Source organism: Saccoglossus kowalevskii, chromosome 16 (assembly GCF_978046115.1).
Source record: "Saccoglossus kowalevskii chromosome 16, keSacKowa6.1, whole genome shotgun sequence".
Classification (NCBI taxonomy): Eukaryota; Metazoa; Hemichordata; class Enteropneusta; family Harrimaniidae; genus Saccoglossus; species Saccoglossus kowalevskii.
In genome coordinates, this window is record NC_140656.1 from 23724464 (window position 1) to 23735888 (window position 11425).

Below are 11425 nucleotides of genomic sequence, written 5' to 3' on the forward strand. Positions count from 1 at the left end.
CATTTCGTGGTGTCAAGTTGACATCCTTTAATTCTATTCTGCCACAGTTACTACTAGAAGAATTCTAGTGATTCTACCTAATGAGCATGCGTCGTACTCGTGGCACCGAATAACCATAGCAACTAAACGTCACCAACATACATTCACACTGTAAGGGTCGTGGTGCATAATATCCAGATGTGTGAAATTGTCGATACTAAAGGGATACACATAAATCAGAATGCTGGGGAGGCTATAGACCTACTCCCGTCACCTTTTCTGTACGATTTATGATACGTGCCGTAGTTTATTATTGTGGGTTCAAGCCTTTTAATTTACATCATGATTCAAGTAACAATATCTGACAATATCTCCATTTTTCACACTGCTGATATATTTGTGTCATCGATACCTCTGTCATGTTCAAGATACCACTTATCTTAGTCGAAAATGCCCTGATACAGTCACCAAATAGATATAACACGCGTGTTTTCATATAACGCCCTCAATATGTTAGTGTTTCTGATTTTGTTTTAAAATTTCCTAATAGTCACCAACAAGCACATGTTCAAATATCGCCCTCTGCATTTTATTGGTTTTTTTTTTATTCGATTTTTTAAAGTTTTGGAATCCGAATTTGGATGAGACTTCTCGACCATCGTATCAGGTATTATATGGTTTTGACAAATTTTGTGTTGAATTCATGCAGCCACTGTTAACATTCGTGAATAACGGTACTCATGCTGCGTGCCGTGTGTGTGTAGACTGAAAAACTCTATTTTGCCACATCGAGAAAGACTCTTATCTTTCTTTGTTTGATATGTTGAGACCACGGTCTTCGCGCAATGCATGCGCAAGATATGGAACCCATATTTACAAAAATGGCGACAATTACAAACCGAGACGTTACTAAGCATTAACTACTGTTGGTTAACTACTCTTTTTAGCTAGCATGTTATTTTAGCTAATTTAGCTAATCTGTAATTTCGCTAATTCAAGATGTCGATAATTTAAAATAAAGTATATTCTCACAATGAGATTATTGGTACTTTAGCTAAATTAAGATTCAGTTAATTCGTGCATGGAGTCAAATTCTCTAAAAATGGTATGTAGCCATTTAAATATGTTTTACAGTATATTACTCTTTTGGATGTTTGGACACAGGTCAAAAACTCCTATGCGTGGATTGTGGGAAAAATCAATAATGTTTATCAACACAAATGTCGCACTTGCGCGGAGCGACGACAATCGCCCTTTAAATTTGCCGGAAATATAAACACACACACACTGCTGTTTCTTCAAAAAAGAATAAGATGTCTATTAAAAAAATGTTTAATGGTACACATTTTCGAGAAATTAAATAAAATACGTATGTAGTATGGATATAGCAAAGTATTCAAAAATTAACTATATATCAAACGTTGTTTCAATTGAGGGGCAATAGAAAAAAAATGGTTGGTTTGTTATGCACCATTTAATTTTTCAGAATATTTAATTTTCTTAGCCGTATACAAAACCTCTGATAAGCGGTTTTCCTTGTGACGACACACTGCTTATTCTCATGTTCATAAAGTCTGTCTTAATAATGAGTGAGTTGAGAGCAATTGTCAATGTGGTTTGTTTCAATTTCTTCATCAAAATAGACTGATCCTGAAGTTCATCGTGCATATTCAATGTTATGGTCACGTGATAACTGGAAATACTCATCTGCTGCGTCTTTTGCGTATGGATCTTCGTCGCCATGTTGGACTGTAAATGCATTATCACGTGACACACATGCGTATACGATGAAGTTTGAAGGTCGTTCTCGTAGTTCAACCTCTATCACTGCCATATGTTATGGGATACGGCGCTTTCGGAAAACACTTCACTCCGCTAGAATACACAATTGTCCCATCGCTGCCTTATCACATGAACATTAAAAATAAAAGACAGCACAGCAACACGAGAATGAAAACATTCACTAAATACACGATTTTCTCGCATCCGAAAACTGAGCCATCTGTCCCCGGCATCTGTCTGAGAACTAAGCCTTCAACGGTTTGACCATTCTTGCAATGCAAATGTTATTTATAAAACAACAATATAAAATAAATAAACAATATAAAATAACATTGTTAGGTCATGTACCAACACAAGCCAGAAGCATGTTGTTATTGAATCCATCATCCACTTCGAACTGAGGCAGTTTGTTAGGTATTTTTTCCCAGCGCTGTATACGACCTTTATCACCGTTATTGCGTTACGTCTCCTTCTGAAATGCGGACTTGAAACGTAGGCACATAGTCGACTTCTCGCTAAACGGCAATCTTGTATCCTTTTTATTCTCCCGTCGTGAATGTCCTCGAAGATATCGGGTAGTGCGTTCCGTCGACTCATTTTGCTCAAATTGTGGCTTTTCGTAGCACTTTGCATCGAAGCATATATGAAGCTATAGGACGTGAGAATGATTGAGAATACAGTGTGCGAGGGAGGTATTTATATAGGTTGATTTGGTTACGTGGTAGTGGAAAGGTTCCAGTAGTCGTTGTCAAGCACCTGTTGTTGATTGCATTTCCAGAATTTTCCAGTTGTCGCCCTGACATCGATGGTGGCGCCCACCTATTCAAACCAACGACTCAATTTCCGGGCATATTCCTATGGCACCCGTTTCAAAATGCATGAAAATATGGTTTAACAGCAATATTATAAAAATAATCAATACAACAACAAAAATACAATAGAACCCGTGAATTAATGTTCTGTAAAGTGTAATATGCACCAATTGCCATAAGAGAATTGACAAAATATGTCTTCACCTGTTTAATGGCGTGTTTATGAAACATATACAAACAAGTTATGTATTTGCTCACTAAAACGATAAAATATTCTTATGTTGGGATAATTTATACCAAATTGTTATATGTTCTATATGTAATGAGAAATAAAAAATTCTCATTGTTTTATCATTGTTTTAGCTTTCTAAACAATGTGCACTTGCTCCGAACCAGATATATTTAGCACTTCGGGTGAACATAGTTCGGTTGCTGGCTAATTCGCATCTCAGCATTATGAAATCGACAAAACACTGGAATTTGCATCTCCTCTGGTATATTTCATTGTATATCTAATATTTACCGCAGAAGTGTAATAATATAATTAGATTATTGACTGTCAAATAATCGCCAACATGTCTTCTTTTACTAGATTGTTTTAAAATGAGATGGTTAAAGGGGATAATTAGATATAGCATACATGTTCATCGACTACCATGTAGGTTTATACGCGCTGGTGACGATCAAATAAAACTGCAAGGTACAAGAATAAACTGTACAATTATTACAAACATATGCGTGAGATCGCATGCATCGTGTGATAAGTCACGTGTTCCAAAGATCCAACGATAGTGTATTCACGAATGATGTTTTCGGTCGAACGTTATCACCAGATGTGTCGTCTGTTGCAATTGCAGATATACTGTCTCAACCACAAACCCATTTCAAATTCACAATTTGGAATAACTTTGAAATGAACCTGTGCAAGCAAGATACATACGCGGTGCTTCAAATTCGAAATGATACCGTTCGGCCGGCGAGGGCGCCACTCACGCCTACAGGTCAGGCTTGGTTAGATTCAACTGTAATTTCATCAATTTTTTTAGCAGAAAAGAAGGGCTTTATCACAGTGTATCATAACATAAAAATAACTGCAAAGCCCTTAAAGAAACGATGTTAGGGGGTGTGTATATTAAAAAATAAACTATCTGTACCTTACTAAAAATGGGTAGAGTGATTAGGATGTTTTTTTTCATAAAAAAAAGTTGGAAAAAAAAACAAAGTGGTGCCAAATAACCACACCTCAAAATCTTCCGAGAATCAATGTAAACTAGTAATATAGAGGGTGCTAAGCCATCAACTAGAAAAGTATCAAGTATACATATTTAACTGGCACTGACGTTGACGTTGACCGAAATTATACTTCATGACGTCACTTATATCATCCAGCTCTACGAGCAAATGATATCAGACGATAACCTCATCAAACTCCATAGGTTAGACACGCTACATAGGTTTAACCTTTTCACGTGCGACATTTCTAAACACAGATGCTATCTGAAAGATAATTGTGGGTCACGATTATATACTTCAATGTCAATTTCATCAAAATTAATGTACTTTATTAACTGCGTGGGGACATTTGAATATACAATCGTATATATATTATCAATTTTCTCATTATAGTCTGAGTGTGTAGTTCAGTTCACGACCAATAGGTTTCTCCCTCATCATCAGTCTAAAAAGGGTGTTGTTGGTATTGGGAAATGGGTTAGAATAGAAACTTACTCGCTAAACGACTGTCTGTAAAAAAACAGTTTCGTCGACCCAGCAAGTAAAAATGTGCCAAGATGCAATAAATCAGATATCAGTGAAAGGGAATACTGAATTACGTCATTAAACCAGCGCGTTTTCGTTCCGAGTATACATGACAATTTCACCGTCGTTCACACTACCGATGCTGCGACACCATGATTACATTCATCTCCCAATCAACAGAAATAAATTAACTTTCTAAGGTTGTATTACGATATATTTGCTTGTTCCAGTGCCAACGAAATACTGTGTTTACAGTCGAAGCTGCAAAACTGATATATAAGATAAAGAGGATATCAAATTCAACAAAACACTCGTTTAATAAATGTGACATTAAAAAGTCACTCATGAGATGTGTACTCAGAACATACTTTTTAGTTTTCTGAAACATCATGGTTATTTCTAAATTCTTTTTGTTTTATTATTGTTTCAGCTTTCTAAACAATGCGCACTTGCTCTGAACCAGATACATTTAGCACTTCGAGTGAACATAGTTTGGTTGCTGGCTAATTCGTGTCTCGGCATTATGAAATCGACAACATACTGGAATTTGCATCTCCTCTGGTATATTTCCTCGCATATCTAATATTTACCATAGAAGTGTAATAATAGAATTAGATTATTGACTATCAAATAATTGACAATCTATCTTCAGTTGCTAATAATTTCTTTTACTCGATTGTTTTAAAAGGGGGTGTTTAAAGGGGTTAATTAGATATAGCATACATGTTCATCGACTACCATGTAGGTTTATACACGGTGATGACGGTCAAACAAAACTACAAGGTACAAGAATAAACTGTACAATTATTACAAACATATGCGTGAGATCGTCTGCGTCATGTGATAAGTCACGTGTTTCAAAGATCCAACGATAGTGTATTCACGCATGATGTTTTCGGTCGAACGCTATCAGCAGATGTGTCGTCTGTTCCAATTGTAGATACGCTTTCTCAACCACAAACCCATTTCAAATTCACAATTTGGGATAACTTTGGAAGGAACTTATGCAAGCAAGATACATGACTGTCCCCTTCAACGGATTTCGGCGGCCATTTTGTTTTGAGGTATATAAATCATTTTTTTTTGTTAATTTTAACATTTGTTTAACATTGCAGATATACTATATTGACCACAAACCCATTCCTCTGAGTTTAATAAAATAACTGCAAAGCCCCTAAAGCAACGGTGTTAGGGGGCGTGTATAATACAAAATAAACTATCTGTAACTTATTAAAAATGGGTAGAGTGATTAGGGTGTTTTTCCCCATAAAAACAAAGTGGTGCCAAATAACCACACCTCAAACTCTTCCGGGAATCAATGTAAACTAGTAATATAGAGGGCGCTAAGCCATCAACTAGAAAAGTATCAATTATACATATTTAACAAGCACTGACGTTGACCGAAGTTATATTTATTATTTTATTCCCATTTCTCTAAAGAAATATACCCCACTAACCTGGGGGAACAGGTTACAATTCATATACAAAAAGAAAGTTACAAGCGTGACTTTATTCGCCTCAACAAAATAAAATATTATTGGAGAACTCACACTAACAAAATATATCTAATCTGAAAAGCTGTGTATTCAAAACTTGCAAGAATTTGGATGATTTCATGGTTATCCTGAGAAAAAATATATATAAGTTTACTGATAGGCGAAAGGAGCTCAAATTGTGGTTTAATGCAGTTAATTCGATCAAATAGTGGTTTTCGAATATGGTTATATCCTGGACAAACTACCAAAAAATGAGTCTCATCTTCCACAGCATCTGTACATATTTGGCAGGTTCTATTTTCCACTGGAGTTCCATAATATTTACCGGTCTCAATACGTAACTTATGATTAGAGCACCGAAGTTTAGTTGAAGCTTGTCTGTGTAGGGGAACACGAATGATATCCGGATAATTCTCATAAAAAATATTATTATTTTTTTAAATTGGCGAAACGTTCCTAACTTATTTCTACTGTTTGGGGATCTACGAACATCGTCAAATAAAGCATCTTTCCAACTTTTGAAATAACAATCTCTCTCTTTCTTTCCAATTAACAACGTTGTTTCATCAGTATTTTGGGAGATAAACCTATACTCCCAAATAGTAAGCAAATAACACCGAATAAACGGCAAGGTAAAGACTATGTCTAATTATAGTAAATACGTACTGCGTGCGTGACTCGAACCGGCGCTCGCGTACGGCACCAAATCGCCTAGCTTCACGCCACTACACGTCTTCCCCTCGGCCACCGGGCATCCCCAAAAAAGGATGCTTAATAACCGAGCTTATTACGTGCAGAGAACATGAAACCCGTCCACGCGATACGCGCCACACAGCATGGCCAGAATGCGGCAAAGGCCTTCAGATCTGGCTGTAGTAGGATGGTGAAAGTAATGGTACAGCATTGTAACAGTGAATAAGTACTGAGAAATAATTTTAAACTCATAGTTGCTGTCGACATAGGAAGTAAAGTAAGCAAATAACACCGAATAAACGGCAAGGTAAAGACTATGTCTAATTATAGTAAATACGTACTGCGTGCGTGACTCGAACCGGCGCTTGCGTACGGCACCAAATCGCCTAGATTCACGCCACTACACGTCTTCCCCTCGGCCACCGGGCAATTTCGTTCAGAAAAATTGCAAATAAATTATACTTCATGACGTAACTTATATCATCCAGTTCTACGAGCAAGTGATATCAGACGATAACCTCATCAAACTCCATAGGTTAGACACGCTACATAGGTTTAACCTTTTCACGTGCGACATTTCTAAACACAGATGCTATCTGAAAGATAATTGTGGGTCACGATTATATACTTCAATGTCAATTTCATCAAAATTAATGTACTTTATTAACTGCGTGGGGACAGTTGAATATACAATCGTATATATATTATCAATTTTCTCATTATAGTCTGAGTGTGTAGTTCAGTTCACGACCAATAGGTTTCTCCCTCATCATCAGTCTAAAAAGGGTGTTGTTGGTATTGGGAAATGGGTTAGAATAGAAACTTACTCGCTAAACGACTGTCTGTAAAAAAAAACAGTTTCGTCGACCCAGCAAGTAAAAATGTGCCATGATGCAATAAATCAGGTATCAGTGAAAGGGAATACTGAATTACGTCATTAAACCAGCGCGTTTTCGTTCCGAGTATACATGACAATTTCACCGTCGTTCACACTACCGATGCTGCGACACCATGATTACATTCATCTCCCAATCAACAGGAATAAATTAACTTTCTAAGGTTGTATTACGATATATTGTAGATACGCTTTCTCAACCACAAACCCATTTCAAATTCACAATTTGGGATAACTTTGGAAGGAACTTATGCAAGCAAGATACATGACTGTCCCCTTCAACGGATTTCGGCGGCCATTTTGTTTTGAGGTATATAAATCATTTTTTTGTTGTTAATTTTAACATTTGTTTAACATTGCAGATATACTATATTGACCACAAACCCATTCCTCTGAGTTTAATAAAATAACTGCAAAGCCCCTAAAGCAACGGTGTTAGGGGCGTGTATAATACAAAATAAACTATCTGTAACTTATTAAAAATGGGTAGAGTGATTAGGGTGTTTTTCCCCATAAAAACAAAGTGGTGCCAAATAACGACACCTCAAACTCTTCCGGGAATCAATGTAAAGCCATCAATGCTAAGCCATCAACTAGAAAAGTATCAATTATACATATTTAACTGGCACTGACGTTGACCAAAGTTATATTTATTATTTTATTTCCATTTCTCTAAAGAATATACCCCACTAACCTGGGGGAACAGTTTACAATTCATATAAAAAAAAAATTACAAGCGTAACTTTATTCGCCTCTTATTTTAACTTTATTATATATATATATATATATATATAACTCATCTATTGGAGAACTCACACTAACAAATTATATCTAATCTGAAAAGCTGTGTATTCAAAACTTGCAAGAATTTGGATGATTTCATGGTTATCCTGAGAAATAATATATATATAAGTTTACTGATAAGCGAAAGGAGCTCAAATTGTGGTTTAATGCAGTTAATTCGATCAAATAGTGGTTTTCGAATATGGTTATATCCTGGACAAACTACCAAAAAATGAGTCTCATCTTCCACAGCATCTGTACATATTTGGCAGGTTCTATTTTCCACTGGAGTTCCATAATATCTACCGGTCTCAATATGTAACTTATGATTAGAGCACCAGAGTTTAGTTAAAGCTTGTCTGTGTAGGGGAACACGAATGATATCCGGATAATTCTCATAAAAAATATTTTATTTTTAAATTGGCGAAACGTTCCTAACTTATTTCTACTGTTAGGGGATCTACGAACATCGTCAAATAAAGAATCTTTCCAACTTTTGAAATAACAATCTCTCTCTTTCTTTCCAATTAACAACGTTGTTTCATCAGTATTTTGGGAGATAAACCTATACTCCCAAATAGTATGCATATTGTGTTTAATTAATATTTTTTTAATAGCTAAAGCAAAAGATGGCTTTCCTATCAGTGCCAATTTTTCAGACTCTCTATAGGCTCTGTAAACGAGACGATTAGATGAAATTTCAGAATACGTTTCCAAAATTTAATACGGATTATATTTCTGCCAATACTAAGTGGATATCGTCCGAGTTCACCCATGACTGCACTGTTGGTTGTATTTTGCCCCACACCTAATATATATTTACACCACTTTAACTGAACATCTTATTGGTTTACAGTATCGATATCCTACAACTGTCGCTCCATAGTTTAAAATTGGTTTAATTTCGAGTCAAATATTATTGAAGTAATTTTGGAGAAATCTCGTTACCAATTCCTTTCCAGGCCACGTACGCTGCCTTTGAAGCTTTTCCGGCCACAATTGCACATGCTATTGAACCATTTTCGGCAAAGACAATACCTAGATATTTATAACTTACAACAATATCAATTTGATTTTCAAATAGTTTAAAATCCATGTTATTGTAATCGCAGTCAAAAATATCCTTATTAAAGATAATAATTTCAGTTTTAGTGGTGTTTACAACATTTTCCACGTATAAAAATAAAATTGGAATCCAGCAAGTAACAACTGTAAACCCGAAGCACTATTAGATACAATAACGGTGTAGTCGGCATACATAAGACAATTTTTAATTAGTGGGTAATCATCCAATTCAATCCCATTAAATGGTGCTTTATTCAAAGCCTTTTCTAAATCGTTCAGAAAAATTGCAAATAAATTATACTTCATGACGTAACTTATATCATCCAGTTCTACGAGCAAGTGATATCAGACGATAACCTCATCAAACTCCATAGGTTAGACACGCTACATAGGTTTAACCTTTTCACGTGCGACATTTCTAAACACAGATGCTATCTGAAAGATAATTGTGGGTCACGATTATATACTTCAATGTCAATTTCATCAAAATTAATGTACTTTATTAACTGCGTGGGGACAGTTGAATATACAATCGTATATATATTATCAATTTTCTCATTATAGTCTGAGTGTGTAGTTCAGTTCACGACCAATAGGTTTCTCCCTCATCATCAGTCTAAAAAGGGTGTTGTTGGTATTGGGAAATGGGTTAGAATAGAAACTTACTCGCTAAACGACTGTCTGTAAAAAAACAGTTTCGTCGACCCAGCAAGTAAAAATGTGCCAAGATGCAATAAATCAGGTATCAGTGAAAGGGAATACTGAATTACGTCATTAAACCAGCGCGTTTTCGTTCCGAGTATACATGACAATTTCACCGTCGTTCACACTACCGATGCTGCGACACCATGATTACATTCATCTCCCAATCAACAGGAATAAATTAACTTTCTAAGGTTGTATTACGATATATTTGCTTGTTCCAGTGCCAACGAAATACTGTGTTTACAGTCGAAGCTGCAAAACTGATATATAAGATAAAGAGGATATCAAATTCAACAAAACACTCGTTTAATAAATGTGACATTAAAAAGTCACTCATGAGATGTGTACTCAGAACATACTTTTTAGTTTTCTGAAACATCATGGTTATTTCTAAATTCTTTTTGTTTTATTATTGTTTCAGCTTTCTAAACAATGCGCACTTGCTCTGAACCAGATACATTTAGCACTTCGAGTGAACATAGTTTGGTTGCTGGCTAATTCGTGTCTCGGCATTATGAAATCGACAACATACTGGAATTTGCATCTCCTCTGGTATATTTCCTCGCATATCTAATATTTACCATAGAAGTGTAATAATAGAATTAGATTATTGACTATCAAATAATTGACAATCTATCTTCAGTTGCTAATAATTTCTTTTACTCGATTGTTTTAAAAGGGGGTGTTTAAAGGGGTTAATTAGATATAGCATACATGTTCATCGACTACCATGTAGGTTTATACACGGTGATGACGGTCAAACAAAACTACAAGGTACAAGAATAAACTGTACAATTATTACAAACATATGCGTGAGATCGTCTGCGTCATGTGATAAGTCACGTGTTTCAAAGATCCAACGATAGTGTATTCACGCATGATGTTTTCGGTCGAACGCTATCAGCAGATGTGTCGTCTGTTCCAATTGTAGATACGCTTTCTCAACCACAAACCCATTTCAAATTCACAATTTGGGATAACTTTGGAAGGAACTTATGCAAGCAAGATACATGACTGTCCCCTTCAACGGATTTCGGCGGCCATTTTGTTTTGAGGTATATAAATCATTTTTTTGTTGTTAATTTTAACATTTGTTTAACATTGCAGATATACTATATTGACCACAAACCCATTCCTCTGAGTTTAATAAAATAACTGCAAAGCCCCTAAAGCAACGGTGTTAGGGGCGTGTATAATACAAAATAAACTATCTGTAACTTATTAAAAATGGGTAGAGTGATTAGGGTGTTTTTCCCCATAAAAACAAAGTGGTGCCAAATAACGACACCTCAAACTCTTCCGGGAATCAATGTAAAGCCATCAATGCTAAGCCATCAACTAGAAAAGTATCAATTATACATATTTAACTGGCACTGACGTTGACCGAAGTTATATTTATTATTTTATTTCCATTTCTCTAAAGAATATACCCCACTAACCTGGGGGAACAGTTTACA